The 25,265-nt window shown below is 36.1% G+C and overlaps 1 protein-coding gene across 8 annotated transcripts in view; it reads right to left on the bottom strand.

The window, feature by feature from the left end:
• Positions 1 to 25,265, bottom strand: part of LRRC4C (leucine rich repeat containing 4C) — a 483,012-nt gene that overhangs the window by 62,245 nt on the left and 395,502 nt on the right. Inside the window, exon 1 of one of the 8 annotated variants that reach the window (XM_054275196.1) lies at positions 14,979 to 15,073. The exons of 6 other annotated variants lie outside the window; for them this stretch is intronic. The gene's annotated coding sequence lies outside the window, so the exon portion shown is untranslated. Of the gene's footprint in view, positions 1 to 2,457; positions 2,482 to 14,978; positions 15,074 to 25,265 lie in introns of those variants that run through there. One more of the 8 variants, XM_054275197.1, reaches the window with a different exon arrangement.

A 25,265-nucleotide genomic window follows, 5' to 3' on the forward strand; every position in this document is an offset into this window, starting at 1 on the left:
CATGCATTACTAAACATTTTTTGTTGTTTTTAGTCCTGTCAAGCAGTTTAACACAATTTGTGAAAGCTTGGAAATGCTAGCTGTTGCATTTTTACTCATATTTATTATTAGAAAAACCAAAATTAAGCAAAGAAAATTGTCATATAGTTCTGAAAACCAGTTCTAGATTGAGATGGAAACTTGCAATCCCCTTAATTTCTATGCTTAAAGAACAATCAGTGCAGAGAAAGAATACCTAATTTACAAACATTCATTCATTCCTTTGCTTATCAGCTAAGGTAGTCAAGAGAAATGTCATTATACAAAACTGATGTTTGCTTCAGCAGCAGAGGGAATGAGAACAGAGCACTTTATAAACACCTCCAAGGAATTGATAAGGGATGACTGCGGTTATCGGCATCAGAGGCACAGACAAGGAGCTTCTCACCCGTTGCTAATGCCACAAGCTACCCAATCACTCCATCCATAATGACACCCACAGGAAAAAATCTGGGACCATACTCTGCATGTTTTCAAAACATCCAGCATGGAGCATTTCTTCCTCCTAAATATATGTTGTAAAAGAGTTTCTAAGGAACTATCAAATGAATTTATATGCTCATAATTCAGTGGATTCCTGACTGCTTACTTCTTTCAGTGGCTTAGAGTTGCTAGTACCTTGAAAATTTATTTTACTTCAGGTGAAAGAGTTCTCTGGTCTGTGCAAAGGAAGGATGCAAATGCTACATTGTTTCTTATTAAGTTCCAGATGGTCACAGACAGCAGCACAGTTACAAACATAACCTTCCTGAGTAATCACAAATATGCTAATAAAGTACAGCATATACAGCATACCTGGACTGTTACCTTGACTGACTTTCTATCTGTGAATTACTTCTCAGAAGTTAAATAATTGTTGAGCTAGCCCATGGGTTTATTGCTTTTCTGAATCACATATACAGCTAGCTAATGGTTCTGATTACCATCCTAAGAAATATGCATAGCAAAGGAAGATTTTGCTGCACTGCAGCCATGGCAGAGCTATTTAAGCAAATGAAAATGTCTCCTTAAGAGCAGGTTTCTTTCTGTGCTTGTTCACATCACAGAGAAACAGAGCTAATGCTACGCTCCTATGAGTGCTTTATGCATTCTGACAAACCAAACGAGGTTTGTCAGGAGAGGCTCTAGGCAGCATGGAACTGCTGCAATTTTACATCTCATTGATTACCACAATGGGAATTGAAAATGGTTCTCTGCTTTCGACATGATATTAAAAATACTGTTGCAGAGCTCAGAAAAATATGCAGGTCCTTCAATGAGGGGAAGACTTTGTACAGCATTGTTTCCTCTTGAATTTGAGTCAGGCCCATCTGACCTTTACAAAGGCTAATAATAAAGCACGAAGGTGACATGCGGTAAAGCATGTCATTCTGTGAGTCGTTCTGCAAGAGGATACATGAAACAAAAAGGCAGTTCAATACCCTGAGGCTTTGGGGATCTGCTTGTGTTGTGCTGTGTGCATCCTGTATACTGCTGGCATTACATAGAGTATGTGGGAACCCACATGTCACAACAAACAATGCTAAAAGAACAAGGCCCAAAAACGACTGTAAGAAAATTAAGATTTATTATTACTGTCACACTGTGTTTGTCATTGGCTGGTTTGATGTTTTGGACAGGTTTTCTATGAATTTTTCAGAAGAATTATTATTGCTTTTATACAAAAAATCTGAAATCTCTTCAGTTCCCATGTCTTCAGTAATTTATTTTTGCTGGATCCAGCAGTCCCCATCCACAGAATGTTACCATTTTATGAGGGACACACTCACATTTTAAGCACAGCAAAACAACCCCAAAAGCACAGAGAATAATCTACAGTGACAGCAGTAGAAGTTTGTTCTACTCGGAGATTGCAAATGACATATGTAGTACCATGTGCTAAGCAAGCTGTGATAGTCACTAACCCTTTGAGGTGCCTAGCAACCCTCAGCAGCATTCAGGAGGAAGAAAAGATTCTCAGCACTCAACAGAATTAAATTCCTAATAAAACTGTTTACTCAGAATCCTAGCAGCCCTCAATGATCTTTAAAATCAGGCAGAGGGAACCATATTTACCACAAGACCAAGACATTAGTTACTGCAATTGCAACATCAAAACCAATTTCATTTAAAAAGGAAATCTCTGTATTTAAAAATAATGTCAGGCTTATAGAACTTCCAGTGGACTGGTCAACCAACTGGGAATCAGAAAATCAGAGCTCTGAATTTCATATCTTTCTGATATTTATTCTATATAATATCTATATACAAATAGCTATACTGATGCTTTACATTTGCATACAATTCAGATACATTTTCACCACACACACCATATAATCAACAATTAGTATAACAGGCAACCTAATCAATGGAGTTTGAAATGATACAAAAATTGAAAACCAAGTTTCAGTAAATTAATGACATCTGTGGTATTCCCACCTGTATATCCAATCACAGGAAGTCAGATGCAGAAATTAAACACAGACATTTCCAGTGACTCACACTAGGACACACTGGGATCCATGTATCAGCTAAAACTAAGTCTGCATGATAAAGAAACATACCATTCAATAAAAAAAAAAAAAAAGAAACAAAAACTCAAATGTCACTCCAATACTACCAAGCTATCAATAAGAACTAAGCTATGTGTGAGGACAACTAGTAGTTTGATAAATGGCAGAACAGGAATAGAAAATCCCTCTCACAGACCAAAGGTAGCTTTTGAGAATTCACAAATATCTTGTCCTTGTTGGACAATAATGAGATAATAATAAAGGCAACAGTCTGCCTAGAAATCCAGTAAGTGATCTCAGTAATCATCTTAAGAACATTAAAGACTAAGAATAAATTTGTGTAAAAAATATTGTCTTGGACTTCTTGATCCTTTGATATAAAGCAAGATAAGGACAAAGGGAAATAAAGCCAGAGAAGTTATATGGTGATGGGATAAGCCTCCTGATCACACTTGAAAAAACTAATTTTTCCAGAACAGAAGTCATCTGCTAGCCAAACCCAGCAAGCATTTAATTTTTCTATAATAAGAAACTCTTTCACACAAAACTTTGTTTTGTGTACAATTGCACCTGTGACAGCTGTTCTCATCTACTGGTAACTGGTCGGCTGGAAAGGCATTAATATGAACTTTAATACTAATGGAATCATTATCACCCTTAGATTTTTTTAATATATGCATATATAACCTATCACCTGCTACTTCATTTGGTGATGGTGCTTCACAGAATACCTATTGCCAATTTTTCAGTATAAAAGAATACACTTTTCTGGGGTTTTTTTTGTACATGTCATATACCGCCATAAACTAAACCTTATAATACCAACAGCAACTTATTCTGAAACAGAGAATATTTAAAATAATAAAAAAAGAAGCAATTTACAAATTTCAGTTAATTATATTAGTTCTAACACCAATAAAGAGTTTTAGATTGGCAATTCTTCAGTACAACTGGCTTCAGCTGTTCCAGAAGGTCATCAGCTGTTACAAAAGGCCTGACCTGATGCCAGAAGTCACTGAGAGTTCCATAAACAGTGAAACAGTAATTTCATTAGTATAGTTCTTACACAGAGCAGTGTATTGGAATACCATAGAACAACAGAATGGCTGAGGTTGAAAGGGACCTCTGTAAATCATCTGATACAAAACCCATTCTCATGCCGCTAGATGCAGTTGCCTCTGGCCCTGCACTAGTGCAAGGGGTTGTTCCTCCTCAGATATAAAACTTTGCATCTCTCTGTGCTGAATTTCATGACGTTCCTGTCAACCCATTTCTCCAACCTTTCAAGAACCCTCTGGATAGCAGCGCAACATTCTGAATACATAACATATTCTTGGGTCACTTGTTAAATACCCTGCTAATGTTGTGACTTCACCTATTTTTTCTTTATTTCTTCCTGTGAAATGCAAAAACATTAATGCTTTCCCCTTCTTTTGCCATTTACTCAATCAATAATATATGCATAATGTGTCTTTTCAGCAGAGACTGAATTTTTTTCTTGATTTCTGGGAAGTATCATTACAAATGCTGCTATGAGAAAAAAAAACAAAACAAAACACTGTAGCTTGGGTCTATTAACCTCACAAGTAATACTCTTCATCTGAATGCATTAAATCATATAAAAATGTGATATAATAAATGAAACAGCTCTAACATCTCTTGGTGCTCTACTGAAAGTCTAGGAGGTCTAAAGGGCTGAATTATAGCCAAAGGGATTTTTTGTTGTTGTTTTAGCTGTTTGGGATTTTTTTTGAAAAATAAAAGAAACAAACTAAGGCACTAAAGTTCTGATTTTGAGTACCCAGTGATGGAAGCCATATGGCCCGAACTTCAGGATTACTAAAGTCGCAGTGAATTCAAAGTTAGGCATCATCACTGGTCTGTAAATTCAGACTTTGCAGGTATTTAAACTTGGGTACTTGCATAGCAACACATCCAACACAGAACATTAAATAATGTATGGCAATCCACTCTCCTGAAAGAGGACTATGTAATTTTAACCACTTTCTAAGAAGTGGAATGATTGTAATCAGTGAAAAATCAATAAAATATCTCATCTCACAAATGGTTTTTCTACAGATTTTTTAAGTTTCATTACACTATTATTCAAATTATTTTGTATTTAAATGAATAAAAATTGAAGTGGGCATGAATTTTTGAATGACTTTAAAATTTTAAACTACATATGCATTGTTAATACAGATATACTGAATCTCATCTATGCTGGATTAGCGGCAGCCTAAGTGTAAAGAAAATCCCTAGAAGAATGATTGAAAGCTAATAGACAAAACTACAAATTTTCTCTCAAATTTGCCTTCAGGGCAGAGGGAAACCAAAAACTTGTCCTTTGCTCCAGCTCTTTTCCACTGATAAGGAGTGATGGCCTCTGAGGAGGAGATACTGCCAATCACCACAGCCTTGATCATGTATATGGCTGGTACCACAAGGAATTTTGGATCCAAAGCATTATTGGATGACAAAGAAATTTTGTCCAGTATATCTCGCACTATCTTAGTCCATTGTCTCCTTCATACACCTTACACGAGTCTGATGCAATCATGGGTGCCAAGTCTCCCTAAGCCTAAGCAATCTTGCAGCCAAAATTATAATGATGAGCAGGATATTCAGAGATGAAAGAGTAACCAGAAAAGCTCATTTTAGAAGGACAGACCAGTCAAACACGACTAAATTTAAAAAAAAATAATCACAAGCTAATTAAAAACCCCACATTATTTTCTGAATATCTGAAGGTTACAGATCTTGAGAAAGAGAATTTAGCATGATACAGCAAGAATGAAATGCCAATAAGACAACAATAGTATGAAATGAAGGTAATAAGCTGAAGAGCAGCAAAACACTTCATGAGACTAAAATCTATCCAATAGAGACATATTTCTGTAAGGCAGGAACATTTGGAAACAGAGTAGACAAAGCATGAGACAGCATGAAACAATTGTGTACTGATGACACAGAAGGCTAAATCATCTATATTTGCCTTTTTGTCTTTGAGATTACTTCTTCTAGTCAATCATTCTGGAGCACCACTACATTTTAACACCTCTTTCTTTCATTTTCTTTCTCCCTTCCTCTTCCCTTTGCAAGCACTATCAAAATAGATGTGACCTCATTTCCCTTCTTTTTCCTCTGGCTTTAAAGGAACAATCTGTATAATCACTATGTTTACCCAAATGTTTTCACATTTAGTTCTTTATATCTGAAAACCTATTTTGAGGAACATCTGGACATAGTGTTCAACATTCCTCTCTCTTAAAATGTAGTTTTCTGTAGTCACATGTTTTTTATAAGGTCACCTATCACAAAAGTCAATGACCTTATAAAAAAGTAAATGAATGAGTGAGGAAAGATTTGGGCTGGAGAAAATGTTAAGTATCATGACTGTTTACCACAAGCATACATCCATATCCAAAGTTCATTCACAAAGAATAGACTAAGGCTCTTCCAAAAAGAGCAAAAAGCCTAGAAGCCTGCAAGCATTTTAGAGAAAAGATTTAATGTTAATAGAAGTCTAGAAAATAGTATTCAAAAGCTCTTGATGACAGAAGAAAATAAATGCTTCTCTCTCCTTGTTAAAAAAAAAAAACAAAAACCTCAAATCAGTTTTGGCTTTGCTGGGAAACTATTTCAAATACAAGAGTATCTGTACATGCCTGTTGAAATACTCTATATATTCTAAAGGGGATGTGTCATGAATCTTTATCAAGTTTTTAGCAATATTCAATTTTTCCAATAATTTTTTCCAGACATTTTTAAATGTCAAAGAGAAAAGGAGGAAAAATACAAAGATAGTTACTAGTATCCTAATAGCATATTTTCTGCCAATAGTTGCTAATATTTAAATTATTTTAAAGAAGTTATGCCTCTTATGAAATGCTCATTACTTTTTCAATACCAAATTTATCTATTTTCAGTCTCTTGTAACAAGTGTCTGAAATAAAAGATTTTTGTATCTCAATCCTCTCAATATTGTCACTATTACACTCTGCTAAGAAATAGAAATTTCATGTCATTCAATAAAATGCCTAAGTTTTTGGTCCAAATAAAAGAAATTAAAAAATAAAAAATCAAAAACATTTTATTTAGTTTGATTAAGTTGACTTGTAGTCTGCAGTCGGGGAATTATGAAAAATCTACTGCCTTATGTGGCAATAGAAGAATCTTTATATAGAGAGTTGCTTAACAGACTTGATGGTATTTGGTGTGCAAGAGCAGGTTCTTTAAAAGGAAGTAAATCTTTGCCCATTTGTCTCTTCATGTAGGACATAATTTGAATTTTTTTTTTTTTTTTTTTAATTCTCAGCAGCTCTTATCATCCTTCTCACTTCAGCTCCAGGAAAAAAAAAAAAATTTTGGTTGATAATCTGAAAATATGATTTAAACTCATATATTTCACATCCTTTAATAAATTAGTCCTAAACGCTGGTGAAATTGAACAATTTGCAGAATGGACTGAAGACACAAAAGAATGGAATAAGAAGGGCTCTGCATATCTGGGACTGTGTGGGTAAGAAGATGTGATAGAAAAGTTCACTAAATAAAACATATAAAAAGTAAACAAATAAGTAACAAATAAATAAATACATATGAATAAAGTAAGACTAAAAACAATAATAAGTAATTATAAAGTAAAACATAAATAATTTGTGGTACTACAGTCTCATGCCCCACTGATACCTTGCATATCATAAGAACCTGCAGAATGCAGGAACTCTAGGCAGAAGAATGTACAAAAAGTACTTGGAATAAATTTTAGCTTTGTATCCCTGAAAAACTATATGTAGTGAGCTAAGTTGGGAAAAAAATCCCAAAGAACACTATGGAAGTATTGCTGGTTCCCATTAGACACCAATCTGGTTTGAATTCCAAGGAGATCTTAGAGTTTTTATTCTCTTATTTATAATACCCTCAAAGAAAACTTTGAAATTAAAAATCACACCATAGAAAACCTCCCCCTACCCAAAAAAATCCCCAAAAAAGCCAAACCAAACCAGCCAACAAACAAAAAAAAAAAAACAAAAAAACAAAAAAAAAAAAAAAAAAAAAAAACACTAAAGCAAAAAGCCAAACAACCCTAACCCAATCACAATATTTGTATTCATTTCTGATGAACAGGAAGAAGTATTAAGGCAGTCAATTGAAGTCAAGTAGAAGTTGGTAGGTTTCTTGCCTTGGTAACCCTTACCACCTCTTGGGATAGGGATTGTGAGGTAAGGGGACAATTACCTTGGAAGAACAAATGGTTTAGCCTAACTTTACTTAAAGGCTCCAGCATTTTTAAAGGACAGTTAAATAAGAAATTATTACCTCCAACCAAGCTCATTTTAGGGCAATTATAATGAGCATAATACCCAGTGATATGTTATGTCTCTTATGTATAAATAAGGAGGAGGTTTTCTGAACATTCAATATTTTCTTATAGAAAAAGGTTTTTTTTTGTTATCTTTACAGAACACTGAGAACAGCTAAAAAAAAGCTGCTTTATAGTAAGTCCCAACTTGACAGATTTTGGAGTTTTTTTTATTTGATCAGGTTATTCTCAACATGCTTTGGAAACCAGGAGTCAGTCCTCTGAGCAAAGTATGAGTGGCAAAACTGAGTTATGATTGAAAACTAGCCTTGCTCTAATGGAGAGATGGAACTAAATAACTACAGCAGCACTTGGATCATTTAGCTGCCACGTCCTGGGCCTAGGCACTCAGTTCTGGCTGAAAATTGAAGGGTATCTACAATATTTACCTTTGATGGTATGCTTATAGAATGATCAGTCATAACAAACTACTGTATATTTATCATACACATGCAAACCAAAGAAACTATGTGAGTCTACCAAGGAAAGCAGAGAAAATAATGTGTTATAAAAGACAGTTGTTCTTTTTCTTTAATGAAAAAGGGAAGCCAGCTCCAATTTCTTGAATCTAGAAAAAAGCAATCTAAGCCCAGAACCATATTTGCAAATGACATTACGTAGTTGATTTCCTGAATAAAAGGGGATTTTGAAAATACTTAAGGCCTGAGTCAACAGAAATATCTGAAAGTTCCAGCAGTGCAAATGTCTGCAGCCAGCAGAGCTCAGCATAGGCACACTGACTGTTCAAGGGAAACTCTGAGGGAGAGAACTGGGAGGTCCCACTGCATTCCAGGCTGAGCACAAGCATTTCCACTGACTACTTTGGGAGGGCAGGTGGTCATGGTGATTTCTAATAGTCCTTTCCATACAAAAATTTCCTGGTTTTGTTCAATTATAAAAGTAGCAACACTTGCATAGACATATTCACAAATGTTTTCTCTTAAATAAACAATAAAATTAATTTAAAACTTAAAATATGCAAGAATTAAGTAGAAGTTTAATAATTTTATGTAGTTTGAGGGGTTTAGGCACTCATGTTGGAAAAAAGTCCATAAACCTTAGAAAAAAGTAGAAAAAAACCTTTTTTGTTATCTAAATGTCCAACTTACAGAAACAGACATAGGGGAAAAACACCATCCATGGTTTAATATTTTTTACATAATGGATATACTTTTATAGGTATCATATATTCTATTTTATATGTGGCATAATCCAATATTGTGCACAATAATTAAATTTTTACAGTTAATAACCACTATCATGAAAAAACAGAATGCTTAGTTCTAAGCCCACTTTCATTAGTTTCCCAAGGGTCTAAAAGGTGCTGAACAACTCCAGCCTCTAATGACTTTGTAATCCTATTTTGCACTTGGCTTATTATAGCAACTTGCATTTCTCTTCAATGACTCAATCCTGCATGGCAGAGAGATCTAGTCCTGATCCAGCAAAGCGTCCTGATTCCTGCAGGTTGTACCCAGATCACAGTCTACAAAACCTTCATTTTCAGCAAAAATGATAGAAGTGGAAGGGAGAGCCTTAGCACTGCTTTGCCGACACAGGAGAAAGCTGAAAAAGGCTGATGTAAAGAAGGCAATAAAATGAAGAGATTGTAATAAACTGTTTTCTTTATGGATCAAGGCATTGTCTGATTTTGAACTGTGACTAAACCACAATTCCCTTCCTGAGATTCTTCTTGGATATTCCTTTTCCTACTGAAAGAGTTGAAGAACTTTTCAGTCTAGCTTTTCATTTACTCTCACCTGTATTGTCATCTCATGCAAAATAAAATAACTTGAATTTTCAAGCTGTGTTTTTCAGATAGGGTGAGTCCTATGGTCATGAACTAATTATACTTTTTAATACACTTCTTTGCTTTCATATTTGTTACCAATATTTCAAGTGTTGGGTTTTTTTCTTCCTTCATTTGTTATTAATTAATATGTTTCTAACCAAATAATGCTCTATAATATTTACATATAACAGCTGCTAAATTTTGCTGCACTTACTCTGCCCTACACAACAGCAAGTATAAAATTATTGTCTTTTAGGAAAAGGACTCAATTTAATGTTAATATATCTGGATTACCGTATCTTGATCACTCTGGTATTCATTAAGTCCATTTTACCTGTACAACAACACAGAACAGTGGTAGAAGCATGGGAAAAAATATAGGAAATGACAATTTCTTTTAAGAATTAACACTGTATGAAATGCCTTTGGATGAAGGAGGGATGAAAGAGGGAATGGGTTATTTTAATGATTGGGGCACTCTATTCGGACTTAGATAGGATCTAATGCATCAATACCAACAATGAGAATAATTACTCAATGACTTTTGATTTCATTTTCTTGGCCAGCTCTGGGACACTGCAAAAGGAACCCAGCTGTTCCTTGATTGCGCATTTGATATTAAATGGTGTTATGTTTTCCTCAATGCAACACAGAGAGTTACTACTACAGCAAGTTGGTTACTATGTATGTTCTCTGGAATACTGCAATCTTAACAAACTGAAAAGAGATTTTTTAAAAGAATCAGGTAAGGAAGAAAGATAAAGCACACCAAGGAAATGCTGTACATGCCACTCTGAAGGACTGGACTTAGGGCACATGTGTTGTAGAGATTGGATCTAGCAATAAATGCAATTGCAGAGTTAAGCTAAATTACTTTTATCAGTCTATTTAATAAGTGTTTCTATAGCCTGTACCATCAGACTTTGACCATTCATCTTCCAGTCTATTCAAGCACATTGACATAATCTAACAACATAAGCTTTGAAAAGATAAACGTAAAACCAATCTACATTAACTCTTTTTTATTTGAAAGACAGGTCTGATTAAATACATTATTTATTTTACGTTAGAAGTCAACAATTTTTAATGGTATTATAGGAGCTGAAATCCATGAGAACTGCAGCTTTTGAGATTCTTTGACACAAACTATGCATGTAAAGTGTTCAGATATAGGTTTAGTTGTCTTACCTAATGAAATTAAGATTCAGGGCTTCAGTTTATACCCTCTGCTACCACAGATAATGGTGGTAGCTAATTCTCATGCCTTCTGGAATAGTGGTGATAAAGGAACTAGAAATACAAAATCCGTAAAATTTAAATTGAGGATTCTTTGTCCCAAGGCATTAATGTTGTGTATGCTTGTTGTTCGAAGAGAATTCGCCCCAGACCATCACTTCTTGCTTTTTAGTCATGGTGCATAACAACTGTCTCTCATTTACTCGAATCTCATTCACATTTATTCAAGAAGAATGAAGCTAGCTAGGAATACCTATGCACACTGATTGGGTAAGTCTACTGGTAGCTTGAGCCAAAATACAATGATCTTTAAAATTAATTTACACTTTAAAAAACAGGATTTTTAAAAACTTTCAGCTCTTTTAAAATATTGCAGATTAGTATTTTAAAAATATTTCTGCTTTTGCGCCTACTGCCTGAAGAATGATAAATGTTCAGTTTAATTTATTTTCCATCTGGTAACAGGCATTTACTTCCTCCTAAAGATGACTGATGTGCTGATCACATTTCAATGCAAGAAAGTATCACCAAATAAGGCCAGAATTTTCCATTCGCTTCTGTTGGATTTAGGCAATACTTGTTCTGAAGAATGTTCTAGTTTTTCACCCATATTTAGAAAATGTATTGTGTATCATGGTGAGATAGTCTGATTCTTGCCAGATTTGAACAAAAAGGCAACACAACGTTAGATAATTTTAGTCATAATGATACCATTCAGTGGAATCACAGTTATGCAATGCTATGTTTTCACAGCATTGTGGAGTTGTGTTAGGATACTAATTTCTTGGCATTGTAGCCCAATTATTTTCATTTATGAACTCAGAGGGTGGAGGGAAATTTGCCATGCTAAAATTTGAAGCGGTCCTTTAGCTTTCTACTCTGAGTCCACTGTTGCACATACGCCATTCCCATAATAGCAGAACAACTCTGCTATTACAGAACAGGCAAATCAGATGGATTTAAAAAATAGAGGAACACTGTCAGGATTTTTTGATGAACAGTAAAGGAGAGGAGTCTAATTGTAGAAAAGTCATGTATGAAGCAGATCTCCTTTGTGGAATGCAAACCAAAGCAAAATGCGAAAAAAAGTACTATCATGTTCTCTTCATCAACAGAAGTTTATGCAGACATCTCTTAACCTAACACCCACCACAAAAATAAAGAAAAATACAGTATGTTTGGGAGACAAAAGTGTCAATTATTTTCTTTAAATTCCTAGACAGTCATGGCTCTGACTCATCCAATTTTCTCAGTTTAATAAAATATGACCCTGTGGGAGTAGCCTGTTGCAAAATTTATCATAACTATCTTCTGCCTCCAATGTGAGAACTGAATTCTGACCATGTGGACAATTTCTCCTTTATCTGGTTAGTTAACTATTGAGGTACCTCTGTGTAATTTCTAGCCTGATCATTCTGGCAATGTGGAATTTATGCAATGCACAAAACTTTGACAAGATTCTCTGAATTCATGTAAATTTTCCAAGAACTTTTAAAAAAGGATGAAATTAAGAGGTTGGGGGGGGGGGGGGGAAGGGGGGAAAAATAAAATCCAGAATAATTATGAAATCAATAAACAATTAAGCAATTCAACAAAGCTACTCAAAGTACCACAACACCAAAAGATGCAGACTCCACATTAACCTCAATTCATAAAAGATCCTTAACACGCCAAGCAGAGGCAAGTAAGCAGGTGATATCCATTTCAATGCTAATTGTATTTTTACCTCTACAGACAGTCATAAATTAGAAAAAAATAAAGTTGAAAGTGAAAAAAAAGAAGAAACCTAACACTACATTTATTCCCTTTCCCTAAGTCTGACAAAATGTTATTGTACTGAATTTCGAATTTGTAAACAGTGATTTATGTATAAGCACAGTACACTGGAAACATTACATTCAGACAAACTTCTGATCTCAAAAGCCCCTTCTCAAATAAACAGTTTTTATTCATCACAGTATTTCTGATTCAGTCGCAGACATGCCTTCCCGTGCAAACTCATGGCAACTGACAATGTGAGAAATCGAGACATCACCAAGCCCTTTGGCTGTGCTGGGAGTTTCCTGGGGGTAGGTTGGTCACAGTAAATTGTCCTTAGCTGTGAATTTCACTTTCCTCCTGAGACTCTAAATCTCTTGACCTCTGAGTCACATTTCAAGTCCACATACTCTCCATCTGCTTGTTTGCACAGAAGGGAGAGGATGAGTGTCTGCAGAACTAGAGAGGAGATTGAAAGGAGATATGTCCTGGGTCTGAGGTAAAAAAGGAACATCTCTATATTAGTGGGGTGCTATAGAAACCGGTCCTCCATCTGTAGGAAGTGGTTCATCTACTAAATGCATAACAAGGCGGCACATCATTTCAAATGGAAGCACTCAATGTTATGAATTATGACAAAAAGATCTTTATATCCCTAATGTTTCTGAACACTGACAATAGTCAGAGTATATAAAAAGTAACAGTCCAGGGAAAAGAAAATTTGTGCTTTTCAACCATTATATTATATGAACAGAAAATAAATGAATAAGAATTTTGGTGCAAAATATGTTGAAAGCCAGATAAGGTTTTGCTTGAATGCTCCTTATCTACTTGTTTAGAGCTAGAATATTAAAACAATATTTAAATAAGCATGTGTTTGCAATTCTTACTCTTAAAAGTAAGAATTTTTGTAGGCTTATAATCTTGCTTAATTTTAAGGAAGGAAATTTTAGTTTGGTTTTTTTTTGTGCAATTCAATATATGCCCAGAGTAAACTAAGTTAGTAGGAAAAACCACTATGAGCCTGAATATAAAATAGGGGTATGAAACTGCTGGCAGATCAGGAAAAACCCTTCTTAGCCATGCAAAGACAAGAAAAAAAATGACCTATGCATCTAGAATTACTTATTAAAAGGAATATTAAAAAGATGCATGTATTTTTTTCTTTCCATCTCTTACTCTGCACTGAGACACTGTTTTGCATATGGTGACACAGATTGCAATAAGAACTGTGCTTACAAAATGCCTTTTATTCAAGTACCTTTAATGCAACTTAAATCTTATGTTCACAAAATCTCTCCTTAAATCCCACTCCCACTTCTTAAATTACACTAAATTTGTTTTGATATCTGAACTCTTTAAAACAGGGAGTGTTGGCTGCATACATTGGGTATGCACAGGATCTGTCCTACAACATGAGAACGCAATTTCTGCTAAGTTACAAAGAAGTAAAAAGGAGCACATAGAGTCTGTGTGGTTTGTTTCAAGCAATGGGTAAGAAGCCACAGGAAGGGTGACTTCTTCACAGAGTTAAGAAATCTCTAGAGCTGCCCACTACAGTGCACAAAACTGACCATTCCACTATATTTAAATCTATATACTAATTGCATTTTTCTTTCAAAACCTATAATTTGAAATTTTAGATGGAAGAAAGATGTCAAACAAGATCTGATATGTTTTCTTGCTTTTGGGAGATGGGTGATAGTTTCATTACTTGTTTGGCAAAAAACTTATTCTTAAACCTTTCTGAAAGTAGTTCCTTTTTTACCCAACTGCCATGTAGTTAGTGTTATAAATCATCAGAAATCTAGATGACTAATGTGTAGAGATTTATATCCCACTCCTACAAAAAAAAAAAAAAAAAAGGAATCGGGTGTTTTGCTAAATATACATGAAAAATACTATTTCCCTGCTACTTTTCTACAGTGCAACCACAGCTGCAAAGAACCATCACTTTAATATGTCATAAGGCCAAATACACTCCAAAACTTTCAAGAGCAATCTATCCACTTAAACACACATGCATGCACTTACGGAAATATATAGCTTTAGCAGTGAAAGTAGCTCAGCTCATGCCAGTGAAATTAAACTGACAGCTCCTCTAGTACATTTCTGCCTCAATATAGAATCTGTTTTAGTTTCACTGAGGCTTCATTTTGGTCCGTAAATCCATCTGCATGAAAAAGTTGACAAGAACAGTGTTGTATCCTAGAAGTTTTTAACTTTTCATTAAAAAAAGCTACAGAAACGCTCAGAATCAGGCAACAGTTCACTTTCTTCCAATCTCCTCACTTACCTCTCCCCAGTTCCATGATCATTCACTGATATTTCTAGTCTTCCAGAGACCTCTGGCAGCACAGTACTCTTTGGAAATACAGTGTGACAGAAAGAGCTTTGGAATTCTGCTGCCACTGAGGAGAGAGAAGAGCTATTGACAGACAAAATTCATAAGGGCCCCTAGTCAAAGATTAAGGAACAGCCCTATCACAGTTAGATTTCCTAGTAAGTAGGTTGTTGGTCTCTGTAAACATGTGCCTTATCCCAAGCTAGGTCAATGGTTTGAAATGTAATCACACCAGCTTCTGACAAGAGAATTTGCAGAAGGGACTGGGAGGGAAGTGAGAGAAAAGGACTATCCCAAACAGGATTTCAGTAGTAGGGAAATTTACTGGTTTCTGTTGTAAGGGAGCAGTGAGGGATATTCAGTCTCCTTCCTTGAAAATCCAGGACTACACTATATGGAACACAAATGTGGAATAATGCATAAGGATTAAGATGGGATATGGATTTTCTAAATGCTGATTACTACACTGACTACCTAGAGAGATATTCTCAGTCATTATTAAGAGATTAAGAGGCCTTTTGGATAATATACACTTAACATGCACTAGCTATGCCAGCAATATTAGTGCAAGCTCAATGCAGCTTAGTGTTTTATACTCATGTGAGGCATCCTGTTTTCTCCTATAAACAAGCACATGAGATCACCCAATTAATTTTTATAATTCCTGCAAAAGTAGTGCTATTTATCCAAAGGCAAAGTGGAGGGTGCAAAAAAAAAGGAGAACACAGAAAAGAGCACTGAGGTAAGAAGTATAACTGTCTCTAACCTCACCCAGAGCTTTCTAACATTAGGAATGCCCTTTGCTACCTCAGAGCAGCATTCCAGAAACTTTTGGACTAACCACTCAGCTGTAACAGTGAAATAGCACACTCCTCCAGGAAGGCTCATGAATGGAAGAAACACAATTTATATGAAAAAAAATGACTTGGACTACATAATTCTAAACAGAGTGAACATCTACCTCACCAGTAAGTATGAAAGATGTATATTTATTTTAGATTTCCATAACAAATTTTTTTCAGAAATATTTAGTGCCGGAAATATTTAGCGCAATCAGTGTCCAAGTAAGGTGAAGAGTAACTAGACATATGAAAAGATAGTCCATTGAGACTGCATTTAATTTCAACCTATACTACCAAAATCTACTACCTGCAGAGATGCAGAGGAAAGTTCACTTATTTTTTTTTCTTCCTCTCTGTCTTCCCAAACCTAAGACAGGAATTAACAAAAGAAATAAATAAGTAAAATCAAGTCCACAAATGGAGTTATTTTATGAGGATAGAAATGTACATTTCTAATCTGAAATTCTTAGGAGCCATTCACAGCAAGCAAAGGATGTGTTCAAAGCAATCTTTAGTGTTCTGTAAGCAAAGAACATGTTGGATGTATCATCTTTGACACCTCTATATTTAGTCTATTTCAGACCTGGAAAGAAGACTGTCATCTATTGCAAAATAGGTACCACCTGACCAACTATTGCAGAAATTCATATCCGGATTCATATTGAAAGCCTAAACTGGACACAAGCTCAAAGACAATAATTTTGGTTGGTTTTGATTTAGATGTTGAACCCCTGGGTCACCTTAAAGAAACAGACTTCTGCAGCTGGAGGCGCAGGTTGCTGGAAAGACAGTGTTTCAGAAGTACAACACCTAAAGCTTGCAAACATCTGCACTGGAGAGAGAACTCTGGAGGTAGAAGCTTGGGCACATGAATAAGTTTGTGGATCGGGTACCGAGGGACCATCTAAATACACATGGGATTTGTTCAGGTATTTGTTCACCCACAGCATAGCTTTCAAAATTCACCTTTATAGAACATTTCAGATTTGACAAATTCACAGATTTCAAAGGACAGTTTTCCAACCAAGTAGAAGTCTGAGGCACTGAGTCACAGTACTGTCATAAAGCAGCAGATGACCCAAAAACTTCTTTGGTGTTCTGATGGCAATCTCAGCAGAGAGGGAATGATGGACTGCATAGTGACATCCTTTGGGGTATTTTGCTCATAGCTACACATATATGTTGATGACAGGATTGGAAGCCTGGTTATAGGTGCTCAGGCTACATTCCTTCTGCCTGCAGGTACAGGAACCTCAGAATCATCTACTCTGCCTTTCTGAATTGTCAAAATATACAAAACACAATAAGGCACACTTAACTACAAGAGTCTTCCACAAAGACAAGGACTCCAAGAGATAGAAAAAATACTTCTCTGCAAATTTTTAAAATGGTAAATTATTTTCAACATTAAAATTATACCCTTAATTTCCAGCATGAATTTATGAGACCTCAGCAGAATCTATTGCTTCTTCTTAGAATTTTATTTGGTATATTACAAAACATTTAAACATGTACTTTTTTTCATCCTAAACTAATCACATCAGTTCTTGAGCTTCTTAATGAATAGATTGATGTTAAAGTACTGAACTTTTCCTTTTTATTTAGCACTGAATATTCTTTTCAACAAAATTTTTAAGTGTGGACAAATTCATATGCAAAGAGCATTCCAGTTTTCCCACTGACATTGATAAAATCACTATTCTGTTTCTCTGGAACGTCATAATATTTTTTAACAGTAGCACAGTGGGAGCTCATGTGGAAATTCTTGCCTGTTGCAATAACAAATTCTCTTTAGAGTTGGCTTTACAGAGTGTCCCTCGCTCAGAATTTGTCCTTCTTACATGTCACATTTAGCATCCAACATTACTCAGTATGCCTGTCTTATTTATCATGCTGCCTCACTTGGTCTCAAGGGAAAACTTCTCAATCCATGTGATTGAAATCACATCACTATGGCCAAAGACATTTAATTAACTGGCACTCTCTGCCAGCTCAGAATCATCAATATAACAAAAACCCCACCATACTAGACATTTTAAAAATGGCAATAAATACCTAAAAACTTTTTAAAAACTTTATATAATTAATCCTCTAAAGCAACTTCACTCAGATATCCTCACAGGCCATGCTGGTTATGAGCACACCCACACTCATTGGAGCACAGGCTTTATGCTTTAAAAACATCATGCTTCTTTCAGACTCTTATTCAAGCATTGTTTCATCGGTCTTTTATTATTTTTGATTACTGGAGGGATGTTTTTCCTTTTTTCCTAGTTTAGGGGTTTGTATCTGTTTGTTTTGTTTTTTTTTCCAATTCTCCTCTTTAGCAGTCAGTTTTGGGAAATGTCCTCTCAGCTCAGTTAATCTTATTCACCCAGTTTGCCCTCACATACCCATTCTAACAGACAGTCCTATCAAGGTAATTTTGCTAACTGTGGGCTCTACTCTTATATGAAGTGTAATTTTCTGTCAATGATTTTGCTAGAACATTGGTATTATTATTGTAAAAAGAGTTGCAATATCCATATAATCCATTAAAAAATATTTCCTCACAATACTTACTCTTAAACATCTTACAAGTGCTTCTAAGCTACTTGAATATCCCATGTTTTTCAAAGTTTGAGTGTACTTTATTTCCATGGTAACTTCTATCTACAGCCAGGCAGTATAAAAGGGTCAAATTGTTTGCTTGACAGAAAATAATTCCCATAATACCATAAAATTGATATTAAACTTTTCTCTGTTTAAAGTTTCTACCAGTTGAATCCTATATTGTATTTTCAGTACTTTTGCCTAAAATTTATGCCAGGGGAAATGGACAATGGTTACCCCATCCATATAAGTTTCAGTTGTAGCATTAGAATGTTTTCTAGACATATACTCTTGATAACTTTTTGAAAAAGTAAAACACTACTAAGAATATTTGTCCCCTAATAAATATTCTCCAAAATCCTTTCACTTGCTTTCTCTTTCCATAATAAAAAAATTAAATAATAATTTTTCCAGATACAGAATGGAAATATTAATTGAAATATTCTGACAGTGATGCATCACTACTGCCAATATCTCTCCACAGGATGTGGCCAATAAAAACAACAATAGAACAGCAATACTCCCTTATTCCTGGTGTACTCTAAGACTACCACACAATCACAACACTGGTCTCCTATGCCATCAATTGTACTCCTTTTACACCTAATTTTTTAATAGACATTGTTATATGATTTCCTTTTTTTTCCCTACTAGGTACTAGTTTGTTTTGATATAATTATTGGTGTAATTGTTAATTTTTTTTTGCCCTTTTCCCTTGTATCAAAGACAGACTCAAAGTCAAATACAAACTCTTTTATAAATTGGGTTTTTCAGGGCAAAAAATATAATTCTAGAAACTGACCAGTTTATATTCATAGCCTTGTGTTTATATGTCCCTTCCAATCAATTTTTCTCAGGTTTAGAAGACAGGCATTTCTGAAGCAGCATCATTGACTGCTTTTTACCTTTGATTTGGCCATAGGTAATCATCAACTTTACCTTTCTTTGCCAAGACACAAAAAAAGTCTTATCTGGGTGATATTTTAAATTAGATGCAATACCTTTGGGAATGTATTTATTATCATACTTCTTTGCAACTCTTAATGACATTCTACTACGGCTGCATGACATTTTCATCATATCCACAAACCTGAAATTTCCCATTAAAAAATGCAATTATTTTTTCCACATGTTATGGAAAGTTACCTAAGGACTGAGCCATCCTCCACTATGTAGTCTTTAGCAGATACCTCCAGGCCTTCACTTAATGTATGTAACTCAATCTTCAGGGCCAGACCACTCAGGAAAATGCACATTACAGAAAGAGGGATATCAACATGAACATTCACTGAAGGTGAAGTTTTCTGACCTCTTTCTGGTTCAAAGGAGAAATCCATTATGGTTTTAATTCCCTGCACCATATACAGTCAAAATTCACACGGGCGTTAAATGCAATAAAACTCCTATTGAAGTATTAGACTGTGCACTGCATATGAGCAACATGAAAGGCTAATGGGGTCACCATCCTTACCCTCTGGTAGCTGTGTCATCAACAACCTTAACAAAAATGAAACTCAGTTCTCCAACGGATATAGCAAATATAAAAGCTTTCCTCCGGAAAAATAATATATAATCACTTGTAGAAGAAGCTGCCTGTCCAATAAGGGCTCACAAACTGAGTAGGAGCAAAGAAAATCCTTGTAAAACCAAACAGCTAAGCAAAGAACCATTAACACAGCATATATGCCCTTTGGCAAAGAAGCTCATGGAATTGAATATATTTGTGCACGTTTCATTTGAAACTTGCATGTATGGAGAGAGAGAAAACTATGACTCCTTAATCCACTTCTTTCTGTCCCTGTAAAACCTCTTCTAGCCTCTTTTAAAATAAAAACAATAGCATTTTTGTTAAAATTATTCTAACATGTTACAATATTCAGTTATTGACATGTGTAATCAATACACAGAGATTACACGATCCTAAGGCTGAGAATTCAGACCTAAAATATCTAACTTTAAAAACAGCTTCTTTTGTTAATATAAGATCAGGTTTTGCTGTTGCAGTGAGATTAATTCATCAATTATTCTATTACACACTGATGAAAAAGATGCACTAACACCTGGAATGTCAGCAGGGATGGCAAAGGAGCACAGAGCCTTTGGAAATTCTGAAACTTGCAGCACATTAACTCAACATGGCATTCAGATCATCTTTTTACACCCGTAAATATAAATACTTATTTGATTATTTAGCTGTGGAAATAAAGAACAAAGAAAACAAAAACCTACAGAGCAAGATCTGTCCTGCTGAAGTAATTACTAAATATCTTATTGAGATCAATTGGAGCAAATCTGGGTTTATGTTCACACAATGACAGAAGAAAATAAATGGTAAAGGAATCAAACCAGTTGCATGGAAGGGTTATTACAGAGCAACTAGTTCCTACACTTTACAGTGCTAAATGATGACTAAAAAATGAGCAATAGTGGATTAAAAAAACCCTAATTTTTTTAATTAATTCCTGCAAGAAAAATCTCACTTATACCTGTTCATGGAGAGACTGTCACCCTCTTCTCTTACATGAACAGTCCACTAATAGCTGTTTTTGGAGATTTACAACAAAGTTAAATGTTGCTTTATAGTTGATGAGGATTCAGTATGATGAAAATTTCCTTCTCTATTCCCTACTATCATGGTTTCCAATTAAGACAATGGAACCTGGTGATCTTCAGTAACTTGATGAGTGGGCACAGTGCACGAGAAGTGAGGTGAGTAGCCCCCATCTCAGCCACAGGTGGCCACCTTTTTGCCATTGCAAGGATTTTGGTAAGTTCAAAACACATGAACAGAATTATTGCCTGTTTAAGATCTTAAGATAGTCTTTAGCTTAAGATCATGTCTAAGGTGTGATGATAAGCAGTGTGAGGAAACCTGCCCTGTTCTGACTCTTGCTGCACCCCCACAAGGATAACCAGGCTCTTTGTGCACTTGGCTTTATTTCCCATGTAACATGGTACGGGAGGGAAGAGATTATTGCCATGAAAGTGAAGAGAGATTTGTAGGCAAAATCAAAATGTGCTGCAGATCTGAAGGACTCTAATACTTTCTGAAACTTACTACCACTGTTTTTCAGCATCAGGTCAGATCCTTTGGGCAATGACTCTTATATGTATGGTGAAATAAAAGCACTAACTCCTGGGCCTTCTAGAAGTCAGGTCATACTGCAGTGTCTGTACAAATATGAAAGGAAATCACATCCATATTTCCAAGGATTATTTTAATGCACAGGATGATATGAATCCCGTAATCCCATAGCTGTTAACTAACTGATCCCTCAAACACAAAGAGCATTAATGAATGCTCTGAATTGCTGCTCATTTGCAGAGAAAACATCATTTATTTAACTTATCTTGCTGTGAAACTTCTGAGTAAGCTTTATCTAGTTGCAAATGAAATAATTGTTGATGGAATATTTTGCCTTGTTTTGAGGGTGCTTGGTTTCCTTTTTAATTCTGCTGGTTCCTGGTTATATTGCTCCCCCACAGTCCTGACATAACAAGTACAAGCTTGGCAGCAAAACTATGGCAGATTTTATTCAGTGGTCTGATGCCGCCTCTCTCCCTTTCACAAGCAGCAAAGGTAAATCTTGTCCTGGCACTGTGAAAACAGAATTTCAAGATATATGTTAGTATTTAAATTTACACAGGCCATGGTATATACCTGAAATGCTTTTTAATATGCCCAAGGAATAGATCCAGTCCTGGAAAGTCCATTGTTGTTTCTAATTGTCAGCGACTGCTACACTTTGCTTGCCTGCAGCTATCCAATTAACATATCACCACTACAGAAAATATTGTAATATGCTCCATGTCCTAACAACAAGTCTCACACTCCACTTCTATCCAACAATTTCCTCCTAACTGGGTTTCCAACATATTAGCAAGTATCAGTGAAGAGTATACAGGCATATACGCCATTTGATAATGCAAGCATCTTTTCCTATTGCTGTGCAAAGTTCTGCTGTGGAGATATTCCTGCTAGTTTAGAATAGCGAGAGAGACAGAGAGAGAGGAGATTGAGAGAGAGAGAGAGAGAGAGAGAAGCAAAGCTCAACTCTAGAAGAGGAAAACATGTAACTTGTGCCCTGAGATATCACTATGGCAACATTTAAACAATGAACAGAAAGCCCTGCAGGATTCTGCTCTCGCTTCCTTGGATACCAAATGTAAATCCTGATTCTCTTTTATTGTGTGCATGCACAAGCTTCTGATTTTTGCCTTTTTCACTAACAGATAGCAAAATATCCAGGCTCCCTACCAGGAACTACACATTAATTCACTTCCATGTATTGCAGCTTGTGAATATGCAAGCAAAACACACTACTGGCATAATCATCTCCCTTCTTGTGCCCCCATTTCTACCCCTTAGGATCAAAAAAATGACCATGAGAGTACAGTTAAATAACAGGTACCCCCTTTTTTTTTTTGGTGAATGAAGTCATTAAATCAACCACTCTAAAGTGTCATAAACCAATCCCCAATGCCTTCTGCCATGACAGGAAGTAGAGGCAGGATTCTTTCCCAAGGCTGCTCCTTCTCTAAGCTGCTAGAGTCAAGCATGCTGCAAGGCCACCTTCCAGATCAGCATGGCTGCTGCTATTTCTAAATCCTTCTCATCTGGGTTATCCTGTGGGGGCTGAAGGAGGCTTGTTTTTGTTTATGACTTTCACAGAGCAGCTGGTAATGGGATGAAAGGCCCCTGAGAATACTAACCTGAAATGCAGTCAGCTGCACTACTCTAGAAAATACTTAGCAGGTTCCAACATGAATATCTTCAGAGTAATTTTCATCCAAGACTGGAAATGGCACTAATTCCATCACCCTTCCTTCTCCCCTTGTTCCCTCACTAGCCATCAGAAACAAAAGCATATCTCCAAGCCAACACAAAGACACTCTGGCAAGACAGAGATGGAGGCTCCCTCTCTCTCACGCTGCTGCTGAGTGCACAGTGCACTCCTTCAGTGAATATGCTGCAACTTGGCTTGGGATTTTTCACCAGCAACAAGCTCTCTCAAAATGTGCTAAAATCCTGTCTTGAGTCCCATCCAAAATCTTCCTGCCTAATATTGCAACAGCAAGAATCTTCACATCAAATAGGAGACAGCTTTTTAGGTCACAGGCAAATAATTTTAAAGCCTACATATAGGAATCCATAGCAACACTTCTGGAATCCCTTTGTTTTTCTCCAGTCCCGCATAATTGCTTGTATTGGCTCACATCTACAGCATTTTTTTCTTGGGTCTCACCTAATTTAAAAGCTCATTTTTCACTTGTCAGTGGTATCAGGCTGGGAGATACTGTGACACAATTTGCCGCTCCAGCAAACTGAACCTGCTTCAATTCTAGATCAGTACAAATCATTCCTGACATGAGAAAAGACATAGAGCAGCCATCCCCTTGCATTAAGAACTTACATTTTGCCTCAAGTTCGAGTTTTGATCTCCGACCTTCTGGAAAACAATTAGACCAAGCAGAGCAGGACCTTCCAATACAGCTTTATCTTTCTTCCTGCATTTAGTGCCTACATATACACATAATTGTTCCCTATACAGTGCTAAAATCCCAGCTTCCTGGGGTCACTACCAAAAATATCATCCATGGTTTGAAGAGGAGACAGCCCTCAGGACCAGCATATGCCACTGAATGACACACCTGTGCTCAGACACCTGTGAGGGAAGTAGCAGAGACAGCCAGCTCCTGCCACTGGATGAGGAGATATGTTGCTTCCACGTGGCTGGATGTTTGGATTAATATTTAGGCTATTTATTTTATGATCAGCCCTTTGGGCTCTGGATAAGCCTCAGCACAAATACTGAGAAATGCTATACTCATTCCCACTTTGACATTGAAGGAGTTAAACTCTGGGCTGTTCCATGAGTCTTTTGGCTACTGTATTAAGTGAATGATTCACTCAAGTGTGAAACTGTTGCCTCTTTGGAAGCAGACACACATCCCTAGCTTTTTAATGTTGATAAGGTTTGCCTATTTCAGCCCAAACTGGTGACTAAATTTTCCCAGTGCTTCTTTATCATGTCAAGAAAATACTCCTGCTAGTTATTGTACAAAATGAATAGGGCAGCTATGGCAGCTTTCTATTGGCCAAAACTGGAGTTGCTCTATCAAATTTTCTGTTTATGTGTTCACTTGAGAGCAATCCAGGGAAAAGCTTGGAGATGCCTTTTTCTTAGCCAGCTTCTTTTTCCTTCAGTAATTACTGAGCAGCAACTTAACATAAATTTAGCTTTTCTATTGCTGCAACTGCTGATGTAAGTGCAGCCCACAACAGGGCACAGACTTATCATGATACATGAAGGAATAAACAAGAGAGAGTTTTGCACTTGTTTTCAGATGCTGACAAACTTATTACCCATTTAGTGTCCCACCAGGAAACATGGGCCCAGAGAAAAAAAAAGGAGGCTAAAGCACTTCACACTAAAACAATTTAGCTATATTGAGAAGGATGAGAGCAATTGGACCTGGAAGGAACATTTTTTGCTGTGCCTGCTTCCTTCTTTTCCTGAACATAACTGCACAAAGGGTCGGATTTGTTCACGTGGCCAAACAAGATCTCCCAGTGATTTCCTTAGGTGCAGAATTGATTAATCCTTCTCAAATAGCCAATGTTTAAGAGGCATGACCTCCAAACAGAAGCACATGGGACATATTTGAGGGGCAGAAGTTCTCATTTCCATTACGCCAAAAGATTCAGGACATTTACATGAAGTAACAGTAGTGATGTCGATGAATGAAGAAAGGGGGAAAAAACAAAGAGGCTAATAATGGTTTATGTATTTATCCAGGGAAG

Source organism: Melozone crissalis, unplaced genomic scaffold, assembly GCF_028551555.1.
Source record: "Melozone crissalis strain CALT ecotype California unplaced genomic scaffold, PUWL_Pcris_2 ptg000018l_1, whole genome shotgun sequence".
NCBI lineage: Eukaryota > Metazoa > Chordata > Aves > Passeriformes > Passerellidae > Melozone > Melozone crissalis.